This window comes from Ochotona princeps, chromosome 6, assembly GCF_030435755.1.
Source record: "Ochotona princeps isolate mOchPri1 chromosome 6, mOchPri1.hap1, whole genome shotgun sequence".
Classification (NCBI taxonomy): Eukaryota; Metazoa; Chordata; class Mammalia; order Lagomorpha; family Ochotonidae; genus Ochotona; species Ochotona princeps.
The window spans coordinates 21,884,134-21,901,659 of NC_080837.1; the positions used below are offsets into that span (position 1 = coordinate 21,884,134).

A 17,526-nucleotide genomic window follows, 5' to 3' on the forward strand; every position below is an offset into this window, starting at 1 on the left:
TTCCTCTAGAAGTACCTTGGCTAATGATGTCTACAGCTTGGAAGATTTTTCTTTTCTTCATCTTTGGCTTTTAGGAATTTGGGGATGCAGGTTGTCCCCTCAAGGGCCATGTCCTGTAAGATTAGCTCCCGGAGGGGCAGTGTTGGGAGATGCTGTGGGCCCACGGGGAGGGGCTCAGGTCAACAGGGGTGTGTGCTTGGATGGAACTGTAGGAGCCTGCTGTCTGGTCACATGATCTCTCCCTCCTGACAGGTGCCACAGCCACCACAAGACCTTTACCAGAGCCAAGGTGACAACAGTGAGATCCCCTTGAAACTCCAAAGCATGAGCTAAGCAACCCTCCATTCTCTATGCATACCCAACCTTGGCTATTTCATTATAATGTTGAAAGGCTATTATGGGGTCTTGGCTTTCAATATGATTTCATTCCACAGTTTGAGATTCTTCTCCAACTCAGGTACAATTCCTTCTTCTATGTAACTGACACTCCTCCCCCACCTCCTCTCCTTCCAGAGCTCTGGTGATCTATTTGCTGGAGGTCATAGATCCCTCCACCAAGGTGCTTTCCTTCTGATGTCCTTCCCTTTGCCTTTAACTTAGGTATATCAGCGATTCTTGTGCTTTGCCTTACAAAGAATCACCTCTAATTCTTCCCAGTCTAAAAGTTCAAGAAAGGTCTTTGATGCTGTATTTGGATTTCCAAAATATTTAGGCTTTGTTTTTATTTTGTTTCATATTTCACTGATGCCTGATCTGAGGTTGTACAACTTCTCCTGGGCCTTCCTCATGTCTGTCTCTGCACACTGGAGTCTCTTGCCGTGTGGGCTGGAGCTGTAGTCAGTGAGGGTGCAGGGCCATCAGCAGGCACTAGGAGGCAGCCTCATCGCATCCTGCCCTCTTCAGGAACCAACCCAGAGACAGTGAGGACAGCGAGGACAGTGCCGCCTGCCACAGTCCTTCCTTGGGCAGGAGGGCCTGTGTCCTCACCACACAGCTGGCCGGGGATGGGGCTCTGCTGGCTGTGTCCCCATCCCATCTAGGCCTTGGGGCAGGTGGCACTAGGAATGGGAATAGAGTCATAGGAGTTTCTTGAGGATTCATTCTGGAATAGACCTGCCTGTTACAATTAATTTCTAGAAATCAGACGGCTCCTCACCACTGACATTGTTTAGGCCCATTGGCACATAAGCAGGAATCCCAATTACAAACAACATAATTATACTTGCCTAAATTCTTTGGTACTCTACTTAATATCTTTCTCCTTTATCTTTGCCTTTTTTTTTTTTTTGTAAGTATCACATACCTACAGAAAAAAAAGTATGCTTACATGTAACTGTTAGGATTTTCAAACTTGTAAGCAGCAAAAATTAGGGATTTGAGTGTTCTGGTTTTTTCTCATTGTAAAATTGGTTGGAGTTACAAGTAGCATAACAGTGACAGTGAAAAATCTATTACAGGGGCCAGTACTTTTAGCATGGTGGACAAAGCCAACGCCTAGAGAGCTGGCAGTCTACATGAGTGGCAGTTTGTGTCCCAACTGCTCTTCTAGTGATCCAAATCCCTGCTCGTGTGCCTCGGACAGCAATGCAAGGTGGCCCAAGTGCTTGTGTCCCTGCCACCCACATGGGAAACCCAGAGAAAACTCCTGGCTCCTGGCCTCAGCCTAGCCCAGCCCTGGCTGCTGCAACCATTTAGTGAATAAACCAGCAGATCAAAGATCTCTCTCTTTGCCGCTGCCTTTCCCTCTCTAACTCTGCCTTTCAAATAAACATTTTTTTAAATTCTATTACACCTGAAGAATTCTGGAATCCCCAGATCTCTCTATTATTTCCTGTCATTTCTAGCTTTTTCTGAATGAACCTGCTCTATGAAGAAGAATGCTAACTAGCTACAATCACCTGTGAATGACAAAATGTTAGTCATCTAAGCAGACTCCCGCAAGGGAACTTCAGCTCTGACTAATCTGGCGCTGGCACTCTCCCACTCTGAAAAAAAGCTGGTGAACGAGCCAGCTGTCCAAATAGGAAGTCACACCTATTCACTACATGTAATAGAAAGAAACATTTATACTCCCTGTAACAAATGCCTCCAATCTTTACATAACCAAAGGACCAATGGTTTCCAACCACTGCTTACGTGCATAAATATTTCCTAGCTGGTGCAGGTGCTCTGGCACAGTGGGTTAAGCTTCCTCCTAAAAACCCTGCACCTTATATTAGAGCGGTTGTCAGAGTTCTGACTGCTCTGCTTTCGATCTGGCTCCCTGAAAATATGCCTGGGACCCATCGGATGAGGACTTCAGTGCTTAAGTCTCTGCCACCCATCTGGGAGGTGGGACAGAGTTCCAGGCTCCTGGTTTCTACCTGGCCAAACCCTGGCTGTCACAGCCACTTGTAGCATGAGCAGACCAGCAAATCTGTCACCCTGATTTTTAAATAATTTGTTTTTAGATTTTTATTTTTATTCAAAAGGCAGAGTTAATAGGAGAGACAGAGAGACCTTCAACTTGCTAGATCTTTCCCCAAGTGGCTGCAACAACTGGAGTTGAAGCCAAGAGTCAAGAGCTTCTTCCTGGTCTCCCACATGGATACAGGGGCCCGAAGAACTTGAGCCATTCTCTGCTGATTTCTCAGGCCATAAGTAGGGAACTGGGACATTAACCAGCACTCATATGTGATGCCAGAACTACAGGAGGAAGATTTAGTATACCACGCCACAGTGTCAATCACAGATTTTTAAAGCTATCTGCAGTTAGGCTGTGACACAAATCCCCAAACCCCGTCCCCATAAAATCAAAGCCAGGACATAAGCCCAGGCATGTGAATGTATACGCAGACTACTCCTGGAGTAAGACCTCACTAGGTAGTCAAGAAACAGCAATGGCTATAGCCAACCCTTCTTTATCTGAGCTGTTTTTCAATCACTAAGCAAGGCAAGTGGAAAGTAACTTGCAAAAGAGGAGCTAAAAATAATAAAGCAACACGTTTTAAAGGTTCGACCTTGCTAAGCAAAAAAAAAAAAAAAACAGGAAATAAAAATCATACCATCATCATGAACCACTCGACTCAAGATGTTGCAAGTGGGGGAGGCTGTATGTGAGGGAGGGGGTGTAAGAGAACTCTCTGTACTTTCAGCTCAACTGTGACATGAATCTAAACCCACTCTTTGAAAAAATCGTCTAGATTTTTTTTAGAAAAAAAAATACCATTTCACTTATTCAAGAACCAAATATTTTTTATTTGTAATAATAAAAATATGTCAAAATCAAAAGGCAGCCATATTCTACTACAATTCTGGAGAGAGACGCAACAAAATATATTTCCAATGTTCATAACCTTTGGCCAAGGAACTCCAGTTCTGGGAATTAATCTTAAGGAAAATAATAAGCAGACCCAAAAAAATGTTTGCACAAGGATCCCCTCAGAGTATGAGACACAGACCAAGTATTTTATAAGGTGTATTATTACACCAACATTAAGACAATTATGGAGGACTTTTTAAAACAAAGGAAAATGCATATAATTTAATATTAAGCAGAAAGAGTGGGCATAAAATAAACACACAGCAGGACTCTAGCTGTGTATTAAGAGCCTCATAAAACACTAGGATGTGACTGTTTTACTTATCTCTAGAGTGGGATTATGGCTTATTTTTCTTTTTTGTATTGCCAACAATGGCCATTCATTACTTTTATAACCAGGGAAAAATACGATTTTTTAATTCTGTGCTAGAAATAACTCCATTTAACTTTCACAATTCTTATGCTGATGGATAATGTACTGTATTAGAAGTGCCCTGCAGAATACAGAAAAGAATTATATCTGGCCTTAACACCGTGTTCACATTACTCAAAAGCCATGTGAAAACAGAAGTTTCCTATTGAAGGAATTCCAGAACGAAGCAACAAATAACCCCTCCGTAAGGTCAGCAGTGTTTCCCAATGTGTTGTTGCAGAACAATCCATCACATAATGTACTTACTTGTAAGATTATCTCCTTGGGCCAACACTCTGATTCAACAAGCTATCCTTCCACCCGCTAGTGCCAGCATCCCACATGGACACTGGTTCACGTCCCAGCTGCTCTGCTCTCACCCAGCTCCCTGCTTACAGCCTGAAAAAGCAACAGAGGATGACCCAGTCTTTGGGATCCTGCATTTGTGTGGAAAACCTAAAGGAGGCTCCTGGCTCCTGGCTTTGGATCAGCTCGGCTCCGGCCATCATGACTATTTGTGCATGAACTAGCAGATGAAAAACCTCTCTGTGTGTCTCTCCACTCTGTAAATATTCCTTTCAAATAAAAATAAATAAAGCTTTAAAGAAAGAGAGATTATATTCTTAAGGACATCATGACATTACTGTCAATTCAGGAGACTATTTCTTGAGCACTTACTATGTACAGAACATCAACACTGTGGGGAGTGGGGTGCTGAAGCTGCTCCGGAATTGATAGGGGCCCGTTGCAAGATGGCGGCTGGCCCAGGGCCAGGAGGCGGAGCTGGTCTCGCCAGCAGGTAAACAGGATAGGCTAGTTCCCCCGCAGTGATTACTGGCCTATCACATGGCGCCAAGTGGACCCACGAGAGAAGTGATTGGTGGAGAACTATATAAAAGTAGCGGGTAAAAGCTAGTGGGAGGACTGACGAAGACAGACAGAGGACGGATGGATGGATGGACAGACAACAGACGACAGACAACAGACGACGACGACAAAGAAAGACTGGGGGTGACGAGGAGAAAGACTGTGGGGAATGAAGCAGAGAGTACGGGAAGAAATGTGGGAAGAAGAGTGGCGGAAAACGGGAGGAAGGGTGGCAGAAGAAGCGGGTAGGAAAGCTTAGACCAATGGGTACAGGAGCAGCGGAGAGAAGGTTTTAAACGCAGCCGCTTTTGGCAGTGAGAGGTCTGGTTGCCAGCTTTTCCTGGACCCCCAAGAGTATGACTCGGCGTTTTTAGTGTTGCTGTTGCTGTTGCTGGGCGGTGGCGACAAACACACCCTCAGGAGGCTCTACTGTAGCAGCAAAGGAGGCAGGGCAGCTCAAATTCACACTGCGAACATACTTCATATGCACAGAGAAAAGCTCAGGTCCCTGAAAGTGTGATGCTCCAAGTCTTCACTTTTTCTAAACGGAGCATTCATTTGTTTGAAAGGCAGAGTTACAGTAAGCAAGAGAGAGGGACAGACAAAGAGGGAGCAACAAAGAGAGAGGGTTCTGCCATATGCTAATTCATTTCCCAAATGACTACTGGCTACAGTCCAAAGCCAGAAGCTAAAAGTTTCTTCCAGGGGCCTAGCGTGATAGCCTAGTGGTTAAAGTCCTCACTTTCCATGCACCGGGATCCCATATGAACACCAGTTTGTGTACCAGCATCCCCGCTGCCCATCCAGCTCCCTGCTTGTGGCCTGGAAATACAGTCAAGGACGGCCCAAAGCCTCGGGACCCTGCACCTGCATGGGGGACCTGAAGGAAGCTCCTGCTTTGCATTGGCTCAGCTCTGGTCATTGCGGCCACTTGGGGAGTGAAACAGTGGACAGAAGACCTTCTCTGTCTCTCCTCCTCTCTGTAGATCTGACTTTCCAATAAAAATCAATACATCTTAAAAAAGAAAAAAAAGTTTCTTCTGGGTCTGCCAGCTAGATGCAGGAGCTCAAGAACTTAAGCCATCCTCTGCTGCTTCCCCGGGCCATTTCAGGAAGTTAGATGAAAAGTAGAGCAGCCAGGAAATATACTGGCACTCATTTGGGATGTTAACACCCAAGGCAATGATGGCTTTACCCAACACGCCACAGTGCCGGAAAAAGAGTCTATCCATAAAGGCCCACTCTTCGAAACACAACATACACCAGGGACCACAGCCTGAACCTCGGTGAACTATGTCATGCAATCCACACCCTGGGCGCTCCAAGTCACCTAGACAGGCCAGCATTCCTGAGCAAAGACCACGAAAGAAGGCGCTCCTCTCTGTTTTTAACCCTTCCTAGATAGTAAGGATTTGGAAATGGAAGTGAACATCCACTAGCACCTACGCAAAGGCTCAACTGCAGCAGCGGAGGGCCCAGCAGAGGTGGGGATCCTATCTGGCTTTATAGTTCCCCACCCGACTCAATACTCCCTGGAGGAAAAAGCATTTGGTGCAGTGATTAAAATGCAACAGCTCATGACCTTGGCATCCCATAGTGGTACAATGATTCAAGTCCTGCCTGCTCTGCTTTCCTCCCAGCTCCCTGCTAATGGGCCTCAAGGGGCAGGGAAGATGACCTACATGTTTAAGCCCCTGCTACCCACAAGGGAGACCATGACGGAGTTTCTAGTTATTGGCTTCAGCCTGTTCCAGACCTGGCTGTTGTGGCCACGTGGGGAGTGAACCAGCAGATGAAAGATTTTTCACTCAATCTTTGTCTCCCTCTTTCAATCAAATAACCACTTTTTTAAAAGATTTTTTTAACTTGTCAGTTCTACCCTAAAGTGAATCTGCAATCCATCTGCATCTCTATCTATAGTCCCCACCCCCTCGCCCCCACCCAAGCCACCAGCAAATCTTCCCTGGCTGCCAGGTGGCCTCCCTGCTTCCACTCTTACTTCCTGACAATTCCTTCTCCTTGCAGGAGTTGATGTGATCCTTTCTGAAATACAAACAGGCCTGGAAGTGTCCCACGTTCAAACTCCAACCTTCTCAGCATGGCTCTCCAGGCTGATGAGCCAGCCCTTCGCACTGCAGTCCACTGATTCTCCTTCTCCTCATGTACACCAAACTACTTCCTGCTTACAGTCGTGGAATTTTCTTCCATCTGGAATGTTCTCCCTGTGTGTCTCATCTACCGTGGCTTGGCTGAATTCTTCTGCCACTGCAGTCTTGATTCCTGTCACCTGAGTAACTCCCCCACATCCACTTATCTGAGCACGTGACACAGTGAGCTACCATTCCCTTGATTACCTAGGGTTTACTATTTATACCCACCCGCACTAGAATGTGGAGTAGGGCCGAAAGAGATGCCTTGTCTGCTTAGCTCACTCCTAGCATCCTGGTTTCTCTCAGTGGCAAACTAGGGGTGAAAGGGAACATTTGGGATTGGAAGGACAGTGAAGGGCAGTGAAATATCTCATGATAGAACCTGGGGGCCTGAGAGATAAGGGGCACCTGCAACTAGCATCCGCCCCTAACTGCATGGCCCCCTCCCTGCTTATGTTAATGATTCCCCCTCCCTGCTTATGTTAATGGTTCCCCCTCCCTGCTTATGTTAATGATTTCAGCCTTAGCTTAGCCTTTTAAAAACCCCTCTGTCTAATGATTCTGGGTCGATGCCTACCTCCTGCGTGAGGAACTGGCCTCGGCCCCAGCGCGCTGGTAATCAAATAAAGCCTCTTGCTTTTGCATCAAGTCTCGTCTTCGGTGGTCATTGGGGAAACTCACTCCCTCGAGACATTTGGTAAGGTTTTTCCCTGTTGGGGGGCGTTACAGGGGTTTGACCTATTTAGCTCCGTGTTAAAGGAACTAGTTTGCAAGCTCACAGACTATCTCTCACTGGTATCCCTAGGCTATCAAGCCCTCAAAGACAGAGCAGCTAAAATGTACAGGAGATGCAACAGACACCAGAACACCAGTGCATTAATTTACCTTGAATGTCCACTGTCAACAGTTCAAAACTGCACTCAGTTCACTGTCTTCTTCCTCTAAGGTCAAGGGAGTAAGTTCAAACAAATGTGAATGAAAATTATCAGACTCCCTCTGCTCCTGCACCTTGCTCCAAAGGATGCAGACCACTCAGCCAGGTTGAAATTCCCTTTTAGGTAACACACACAAAGTGCAGGTACCAGAACTTCCCATTCACTGGCAGTTACACACTGCACCAGTGCACCCTGTCTGTCAGTCCAAGTCTACATGTACATCATTATCTATGCCCCTTTTTGGGCACGAGAAAGCCCAACGTTGCCTTCGTTGTGTTCAGGAAACTCTTGAGTAGTTATTTTCAAATTATTCAATTAAAAAACTGTGCAGTCCACTCAATTAGATGAAGGTGTGCTATAATTTCCCATAATCCCTAGGTTAACACTAACACGCCAAGCCAGCGAGACATTATGCAGTCTAGAAATGTGGACACCTGCAGTAGGTTTACAGATTCTAACCAGCCACAGGGCAAACACTGCTTCCTGGTTCTGCAAAAACCAAAGCTACAGTCATGTCCAAGGAGATGTGGGGGTGCAAACTGCATCCCAAGCCATCAAAGTGGGGGAACAGGGAGAGCTGCCCACCAGATATTGATGATATCTTAAGTCAAAGTCAGTATGGATAATCCACACATGAATAATTCATAGTTAACTACATTACCTCTTCTAAATTGATAATGATAATTTGTGGAAAGTTTCTATGGAATAAATAATTGATGACATATTCCACATCACAAGGCAAAAGACTAATGGAATAGCCATTGGTGGCAATGTACTAAAACAACAGATTCTTCCACTCAACATTTATCAAGCACCTGTTGTGTACCAGTACAGAAAAGTCATCTTTGCTGATACTGGAATCAGCGCTTAAGACTATGGGCAATAAGTATGGGGTTCTGGAAGGCTCAATGACTTCAGAGCTTGAACACTTAGGGAGTTCCTCTTATATGCTGGACATTGCAGTAGGTGCTAAAGATGGAAAAATTAAGAGTTCCAGTTTTTGAGGATCACACAGGTAAATGATTTGACAATTCATGTAACTTTTTCCCATATATGACTGTGTCCAGAGGCACAATTTTGCCTTACTTAGGGCAGGCACTATGGCATAGTGAGGTAATCCACCACTTAGGATGTGGGAATGCCCAGGATCAAGTCCAGCCTCCACATCTACTCCAGCATCCAGCTAATGCACACCCTGGAGACAGCAGATAATGACCCAAGTGTTTGTATTTTGGTCACCCTTGTGAGCAATCTGGATAGAGTCCCAGCCTAGGCTTCAGTCTGGCCCAGTGCCACCCACTGGGGTCATTTCAGGAGTGAACCAGTGGACAGAATCTTGGTCGCCTGCTCTGTCATTCTGCCTCTCAAATAAATAACTGTTTATAAAATATAAACAATTTGACTAGTTTTATCAGGAGCTGAAAGTGAGCTTTGTAGCTTGAGAAAGGCATGAGCTTTAGGTTTGTAATACAAAATCATCTGCAGGAATGATTCTTACAAAATCAATACCCAGAAAATTTTACTGAGTGAACTGAGAAACAAGTATAGACCTGCAGTAAAAACAAACAAACAAACAAATAAATAAATAAATAAACAACAGTGAAAAATCAGTCAATGTACAGAAGAAATTCAGGAAGAATCTAGCCAAAATGCAGCTTTCACTTCATGGAAATACAATGGGAATATCATCACACCCCTTAGCTTTTTACATATGCAATATCACCTGTCTAATTACTTACCCTCCCAATTTGTATGTGAGTTAGAACTAAAGACTTTCTGCTAGTACTTTAAAAAGATTGTCATACATTTTTGTTATGAATCCAGATTTGTGTTCTCCTAAAATTCATCAGCAGCAATCCTAACTCTTTGGTGTGCAGGTGGGCACCAATCCTAGCTGGGACCTTTCGGGGGGAGAGGGGATTAGTTCATAAGAGCAGAGCCTTCAGAAAGGAATCAGGGTGCATAAGCAGAGGAGGGGGTATGGGTGTTGGCCTGGTGGTAAAGACACCCCCTGGTTATTCCTGAAGTTACTGGGGTGGAGTCCTGGCTCCCAATTCCAGATTCCTGTCACTGCCAACCTGGAACGCAATGCTCCCGGCCCAAGGACTGGGTCCCGCCATCTATATGGGAGACCTGGATTGGATTCTGGCTCCAGACCACTTTGGCCTAGCCTTCTGGCTGGCTGGCTGAGGCACACTCTCTCTCTCTTGCTTCCACTCTGTCTTCTACACACACGCACAAACTTCTGACATAAAATTGTTTTGAAAGAGGACACAGGCCTTGCTTTTGCTGGCTTCTCTCTGCTAGACAGACAGCAGGGCCTGGAACTTGGACTTCTGGGTCTCTAGAAGTGTGGAGAATAAATTTCTGATGTTTAAGCCACATTCTCTACAATGTAGCCACTCTGATATCTCATGAAGTATCCTAACTTCCCGGATGTTGGCTATAAGTATTCTGTTCATGATACATAAATTCATATAATTAGAGTTTCACGGTGGAATCTTAAATTTGACTTCTTTGCTGTTACTTTAACAAGATCTATACTTATTACCAGCTATAAAAAAGTAGACACTCAAACATCCAAAGTAATTTTTTTTTTGCCAAAATTAGATTTTTACTGCTTTCCTTCTTTTACAACAGACATCATCTTTTCATTGGCAAAATTTGCATGCTCCAAAAATACATGAAGAAGAGGGCTGTCTAGTTAAGGCAAGAATAATCATTACATAAAATGGGTTTCAGATGTTGGAAAAACAGAAAAATTGCAATTGCTTTAAAACTCACTGCGTTGTAAATAGTTCAAAAGCCTGTATATGGAGAAAAAAATAAGTAGCAAAAACCTAAATGATTGATTACTGGGTTCCTAGGTACATTTGCTAATAACCCTAATTACTAACTTAGTTCAAGTGTGTGCTCATCAAAGGGATAATGAGGCAGAGGAAAACCCAGGGGGACTAAAGCTGGAATTACCTACTTTCATGAACAAGTTCTTCCCAAGGGGTTAAAAACACTCAAGAGAGCAGAGACCTGCTGAATCACACACCCTGCCACATTCGAGAGTCGGGTGTATACGATGAAAGTTTGAGAACTCCCAAGAGACCAAGCCGAAAAGGGGGAGGAGCCTTTGGGGGAGTCAAGCCTCTTGGGTGTAGTCCCCTAGCAGGTGCTAGGATCGCATGCTGTTCACTGGACCTGCCCAAAAGGATGTCCTCTGCCCACGTGCCTCAGGGTCTCTTCCAACCCTCTTTGCCAACAGCAGTCCTATACAATGGCTCTATTCTAAAACAGGCAGACACTGGCTTCACAACCATTTGCTGTGCTTTGAACAATGGGGACCCCTCTGCAAAACTCCTGCTGAAACCAAACCACTGTAGTGATGGCATGAAGGTGGAGGGCCTTTGGAGGGGGGGTAAGCCAGGCCAGGGTCACAGTCCTCCACACTGCCTTCTGGGAAGGCACAACGCTTGTCCCTTGTGACTCCTGACACCTGAGGATGCAGCACCAAAACGCCCCCCCACCCCCGCACACACACACACAGACATATTGGGTCCTCAAGGCTGACACCTCAGTCTTGGACTTCCCACCTCTGAGACTGAGAAATAAACCTCCATTCTCTGACAGGTAAGGTGGTGGAGGAGCACAGTGGGGCAGGGTGGCATCCACGGCCTTGTGCTCCAGACACTGAGACCCTGTACCGAACAACACGAAGATCACAAAGACAAGTTTCCTGGCTTTATAAAAAGCTCACACTCCACCTGGGGAAGTGAACGTGAACTTGTCAATAAACAGTGGTCCTATTCAGTCAATGCCATGGTGACAGGGGCTGTGCTGGGCGTTCAGAACACACCAAGGGCAAGGGTATTCAACTAGAAGCAAGCAGGAAGCAGTCTGGAGGCTTCCTAGGGTTTATGAACTATATACACAGCAGCAAGGGCTGGGTTGCAGCCTCAAATTATTATTTAGGTCTTTGTAGCACTCAGCCAGTACCAGAGAGAAAATCCCTTGGTTGTACAACTGCCAACTCTTACAATGACAAAAAAAAAAGTTTATTTTCTTTCTTGTAAGATTCATTTATTTATTTGAAAGGCAGAACTACAAAGAGAGACAGATACATAGCGATAGAAAGATCTTCCATGTGCTGATTGACTGCCCAAATGGCCAGAATCACCACAGCCGAGTCAGGCCCCAACTAGGAAACAGGAGCTTCATTTGGGGTCTCCCATGTGGATGCAGGGGCCCAAGGATGGAGGCCATTTCCACTGCTTTCCCAGGCACATTCGCAGGAGAAGTGGAGCAGCCAGGACAGCAGCGTCAAAGGTGGTAATTCAGCCCATGACACCAGCCCAGGAAACAGTCAAGTGTTAAAGGGTTGAGTTATGCACCACTTTGGCGTGAGGGGGATGGTCACATTAGACAAATCTAGCTCCTTTCTTCAGTCTCTCAGCCCACCAGAGCAGACAAAGCTGAGCTGAGCACCCAAAGGGAGATGCTGCGGATGAAAACAGTGGAGGTAGAGACATTATTTCCTAACAGGAGACAGGGGAGTGTTTGTAACGTTCTTGATGACACATGTTTTTGTCACTGCTGAAGAGTATGGACACTGGGAATCCCAGATGCTCATCACTTCGATCCAGTCTCCGCTCTCACTCTGGGTGCAGCTGAACCATCCACCTCCCAGCCAGTCTCCCTCCCTTCTCAAAACAGAAACGTTTGAGTGGGTCTCCTTCCATTCTGTGTAGCTCTGAATTTGAGGTTTCTGCGTTATTCACATTCCAGGGTAAAACTGCTCTAGGCACCCAAACACAAAACCAGAAAAGACTATTCAAGTTTAGATCTCACCTTCCCAACAACAATTATCCACAGCCTTCTGGGAAGCCTTCTACGCCCTCCAATGCCATTGGATGTCTTGCAGACAGTTGAACCTGACTCTAGGAAATTTAGTGGGGGCATGGGGTCTATTAGAGGGACATGGAGGAGAGGTAGAGGCATTCCACAGGGATCCAAGCAGGGACCCAGACTAAGAAAGACACAAAGCTGACAGTCTCCCACAGGCACAGTGGCTACAGGCACTTAGCACCAAGCACTTCAGGTACTTGGGGTTATCTCCAGTTCCTGTGTAATATTTAAATTCCAGGACTGGAGCTTCCATGCTCTAGCCTGAGTAATGAATCCTAACCCCTTTTAGCCAAAAGGATGATAAAAATCAAGCCCTTGGCACTGGTTAAGTTGCTGCTGGAAAGCCTATATCCCACATCGGTGTGCCTGGGTTTGCTTCCCAGCACGGCTTCCCATCCAGTTTGCTGCTAACATGCACCTTGCAGGACAGTAAACGATGCCACAGGTAATGGGGGCTCTGCCGCCCATGTGGGAGATCCAGATGCGCTCCCAGCTCCTACCTTCAGCCTGGCCCAGCCCTGGCAGTGATGGGCACTTAGGGAGTAAAACAGCACATGAAGATCTCTCTGTCTCACTCTATGCCTTTTCAATAAATAAAACGTTTTATGACTGATAAGGGACTCCAATTAATGCCCTACCCTGTCTTTATGCTATGGAAGAAAGATAAATCAAAAAGGAAAGAAAACATTTGGTGAACAAGAAGTGGAAATGGACGCCACCATTTTCCAATGCAGCAAAGATCCACTGTACTCCCCTTAAGAACAAGCACATAGCCCTTGACTTCAAACTCACCACGTCAGAACCTGGAAGATAAAGGTACTACCATCGGGGTGCAACACTAGGCGAATGCTCCGCCTAGTAAACATGTGAGAAAACCCAAAGAAAAGCTGAAGTTGGTAACCATAAGACCAGGACCACAAGCCACAAGGGTGGTAATATTTACCAAGAAGGGGGCAGTGTTGTGGCATACTGGGAAAAGCCCCTACCTGTGGCACCAGCATTCCATATGGTTGTTAGCTCATGTACAAGCTGCTCCATTTCTGATCCAACTCCCAGTTATGCGCCTAGGAAAGCAGCAGAGGGTGACTCAAGTCCCTGTGTCCCTGTATCCACATGGAAGACCCATTAGAAGCTTCTGGTTTCTGGCTTCAGCCTGACTAGCTCTGGCTGTTTTCAGCATTTGCACAAGCAAGTGGAAAATCTCTCCCTCACTGACTCTCCTTTTCTCTCTCTGTCACTCTTTCAAATAAATAAAATATTTTTTCTTAAGATTTATTTATTTTTATTTGAAAGTCAGAGTTACACAGAGAGGAGAGATAAAGCTATTATCCATCCACTGGTCTGCTCCCCAAATGGCTGCACCTGCCAGATCTGAGCCAATCCAAAGAGTCAGGAGTTTCCTCCAAGTTTCCCACATACATGCAGGGATCCAAAGTCTTGAGCCATCTTCTGCTTCTTTCTCAGGTCATGAGCAGAGAGCTGGACTGGAAGTAGAGCAGCCAGCATATGAACTGGCACTCACATGAGATACAGGCACTACAGGCAAATTGCACCATGGTACCTGCCCCAAAATAAATCTTTTTTAAAAAGGCATGAACTATGCAAATGGTAGTCATAAGGAGGTTTGAGTAACTATACTGATAACAAACAAAATAGCCATTAAAACAGGAATTATTATGAGACAAAATGTTAAAAGATCAATACATCAGAAAACTATAAGTAACTATAAACATGAACCAAAACAGTGACGAATACATGAAGCAAAAAATGACAGTATTGAAAGGAAAAACAGGCAATCCAAGTCTAAAATTAGAGATTTCAACAACTGTTAGAACAAGAGAGAAAATTAGTAAAAATACAGGAAACCACAACACAATCTCAAAACATTAAAACAGATTAAAAATATACAAAGTATGTTTTCACATGGACTCAAAGAAGGCACTGCAAACATCTGGAAAATAAACAATCTGCCTCTAAATAGCACAAGGCCCAAAAAAGAAATCACAGAGGATATTTTAAAATGTTCTGAATGAATGAAAACAAAAGCACAATAAACCAAATTTGTGCAGTGCAAAGGGGACACTGCATTGCATTCAACAACATTAACATAAAAAGGGAAAGATTCAAATCAATTGCCTAAGTTTCCATCTTAAGAAATTAGAAAAAGAAAAATTAAGCACAAAGCAAGCAGAAACAAAGGAGTAATAGAGAGTTGAAATCAATGAAACAGAAAGATATTAAAAATTAATAAAACCCAAGTTGGTTCTTTAAAACACTCAAAGACTAAGTATTTTTTAAATGCCAGGTCTCACCACCATGTATGCATAAAGAGCAATCTTTCAAAATCACAACAAACTTTTTGATGTAAACTCACAAGCTAATCTTAAGTTTTATACCAAGAAAAAAATTTTATTTTGATTTTACTATTAGATTTTAAATTATATACAAGAAAAGAACCTAACCAATATTGAGAAAAAAAAGTGCTTACATGCTCCGATGTCAAACGCGCCATCAAACTAGAAAGCGAAACAACACGGCACTGGCATAAGGGAAACCACGCACACCAATGGAATCCAAAAATAAATCCTTACAATTCAGCCAACTGATTTTCTACAAAGGGACAAATGGGGAAAGGGCATATTTTCCTTGGATATGAAACAAGAAAAATATAATCTTAGACCCCTCCTCCCACACCACACCATCTACAAAAACTAACCTATGGTAGAGCATGGAGTTACACATAAAAACTAAAAATTTTGAAGAAAACCTCTGTGATTGGAGCTAATAAGCAATTCTCAAAACAAAAGACCAAAAGTATAACCTATAAAAGAAAAAAGTCGATGCTGAATTTCACTGAAATGAAAAACATTCGTGCTTCAAAAGACAGCATGAGGAAAATGAAAATGGAAACCACTTACTGGGAAAAAGATATTTACTAATCATGTATCTGATAAGGATCTTGTATCTAAACCACCTAATAAGCGTGCAAAGCTCTCATTAGTAAGACACATAACCTAAATAAATAACAATAACCCACTTGAAAAATGGATGTTGATAAAAACAATCCGGAGGAACTTTAAAAAACACACTAGTGAAATAAGTCTAATGCAAAGGAACAAATACTGTATAATTCTGCTTACATTAGGGAGCTAGAACATGCAAATCAGAGAGAAGGAAGACAGAACAGAGATGACAAGGGGAACTGCGAGTTATTATTTCATGGGAATAGAATTTCTGCTGAGGATGATCAATGTGTTTTGGACATAGTCAGTAGTGATGAATGTACAACATTCTAACTGTACTTAATGTTACTGAATTATCTACTTAAAAGTGATTAAAATAATAATTTACCACCAAGAAAAAAATGTAATTTGTAACAAAAATGGGCAAAAGATTTTAATATACATTTCACCAGAAAAAAAAAAGACACAAACAGCCAATAATTATACAGATGTCACTACACATCAGCTAGAATGACAATAAACCGAAAGATAGCTAATGGCAAGCGAGGGGGAATCTGGAAGCCTTCTGTATTGCTGATGGCCTTGTAAAATGGTAGGGCCACTCAAACAGAAGTTTACTACATGACCCAGCAATTCCAATCCTAGTAATTTACCTGAAAGAAATAAAAATATGTTTCCAAATCAAAGGCTTGTCCACAAATGTTCAGAGCAGCTTTACTGATAATAGCTAACTACTGAAAAACATCCAAACATTAAACTAATGAATGGAAAACTATCCACTACAGATCTCTGATACATACTAGGACCTGGCTGAATGACAAGTGAAAGATGCCAGGTACAAAAGACCCCATATGGAGCAGCTCCATTTACAGGAGAGGAATAAACACAACAACTGACCAAGACAGAAAGTAGATGAGCCACTGCCTGGTGCCAGAGTACAAGCAGGGAATGCCTGCACACAGTCAACTGGGGAACAGGAACGGGGGAGTAACATCCCCAAACTAACTTTTGTTGATGATTGTGCAACTCTACAAATTACTTAAAAACGATTTAACTGCACACTTACAATGAGTGGATTTTTGTGGTACTCAAATTATACCCCAATAACTCTGTTCAGGAGCTAATACTGTGGTGGGTAGATCAGTCACCACCGACATCCCATGCTGGAGGTTACTGAAGTACCTGTTACTCTGTTTCTGATCCAACTCCCTGCTCATTCACCCGGGGAAAACAGGAGGTGACAGCTCAAGGAGTGGGTCCCTGTCACCCAGGTGGGAGATCCAGATGGAGGTCCAGATGCCTGGCTTGGACCTGGCCAGTCCAAACCCCAGCCACGGTCATTGTGGCCATTTAGCGGGATGAAACAGTACTATGGAACATTTCTCTCAATCTCTTTCTTTCTTTACAAATAAATAAATACACCTTCAAAAGATAACATTTAAACAAATAAATTCAAACAGCAGGTGTTACAGCACAGTGAGGTAAGATGCTACTTGAGATGCTGGCATCCCATATCAGAGTGCCTGGTTCGAGTCCTGTTTACTCTTCTTCTGACCTCGCTTCCTGCTAATGCACCTGCAGAGCAGCAGCTGCTGCCTCAAATGCCTGAAGCCCTGGCACCCCTTTTGCAGACCTGGATGGAGCTGCTGGCTCCTGGCTTCAACCTCACTCAGCCCTGGGCTGCTGCAAGCATCTGAGAGTGAACCATGAACCACTAAATGAGAGCCCCCTCTCAATGTCTCTCTCTCTCTCTCTTTCCTTTTCCCTTCCCCGCCCCTCCTTCTCTGCCAGATTTCCTCTCTTCCTCCTTCTTTCTGTTATTCTGCCTTTAAACAACTCAATCTTCAAACCTGACAATGGATAAAAAAAAAAAAAAAGGCAACTTAATTTCAAGAAGCATTTTGACATACTCCCCATGATGAGAAACAAAGGTTCTCCTTAACAACTATCTTTAATCTGTATATCTAATAATCACACATGGAAGACATTAATACGACGGGGA

The 17,526-nt window shown here is 44.0% G+C and overlaps 1 protein-coding gene across 3 annotated transcripts in view; it reads right to left on the reverse strand.

Moving 5' to 3' along the window:
• The window catches only part of FAM81A (family with sequence similarity 81 member A), a 79,742-nt gene that overhangs the window by 39,405 nt on the left and 22,811 nt on the right, over window positions 1-17,526 (reverse strand). The window lies entirely within an intron of this gene.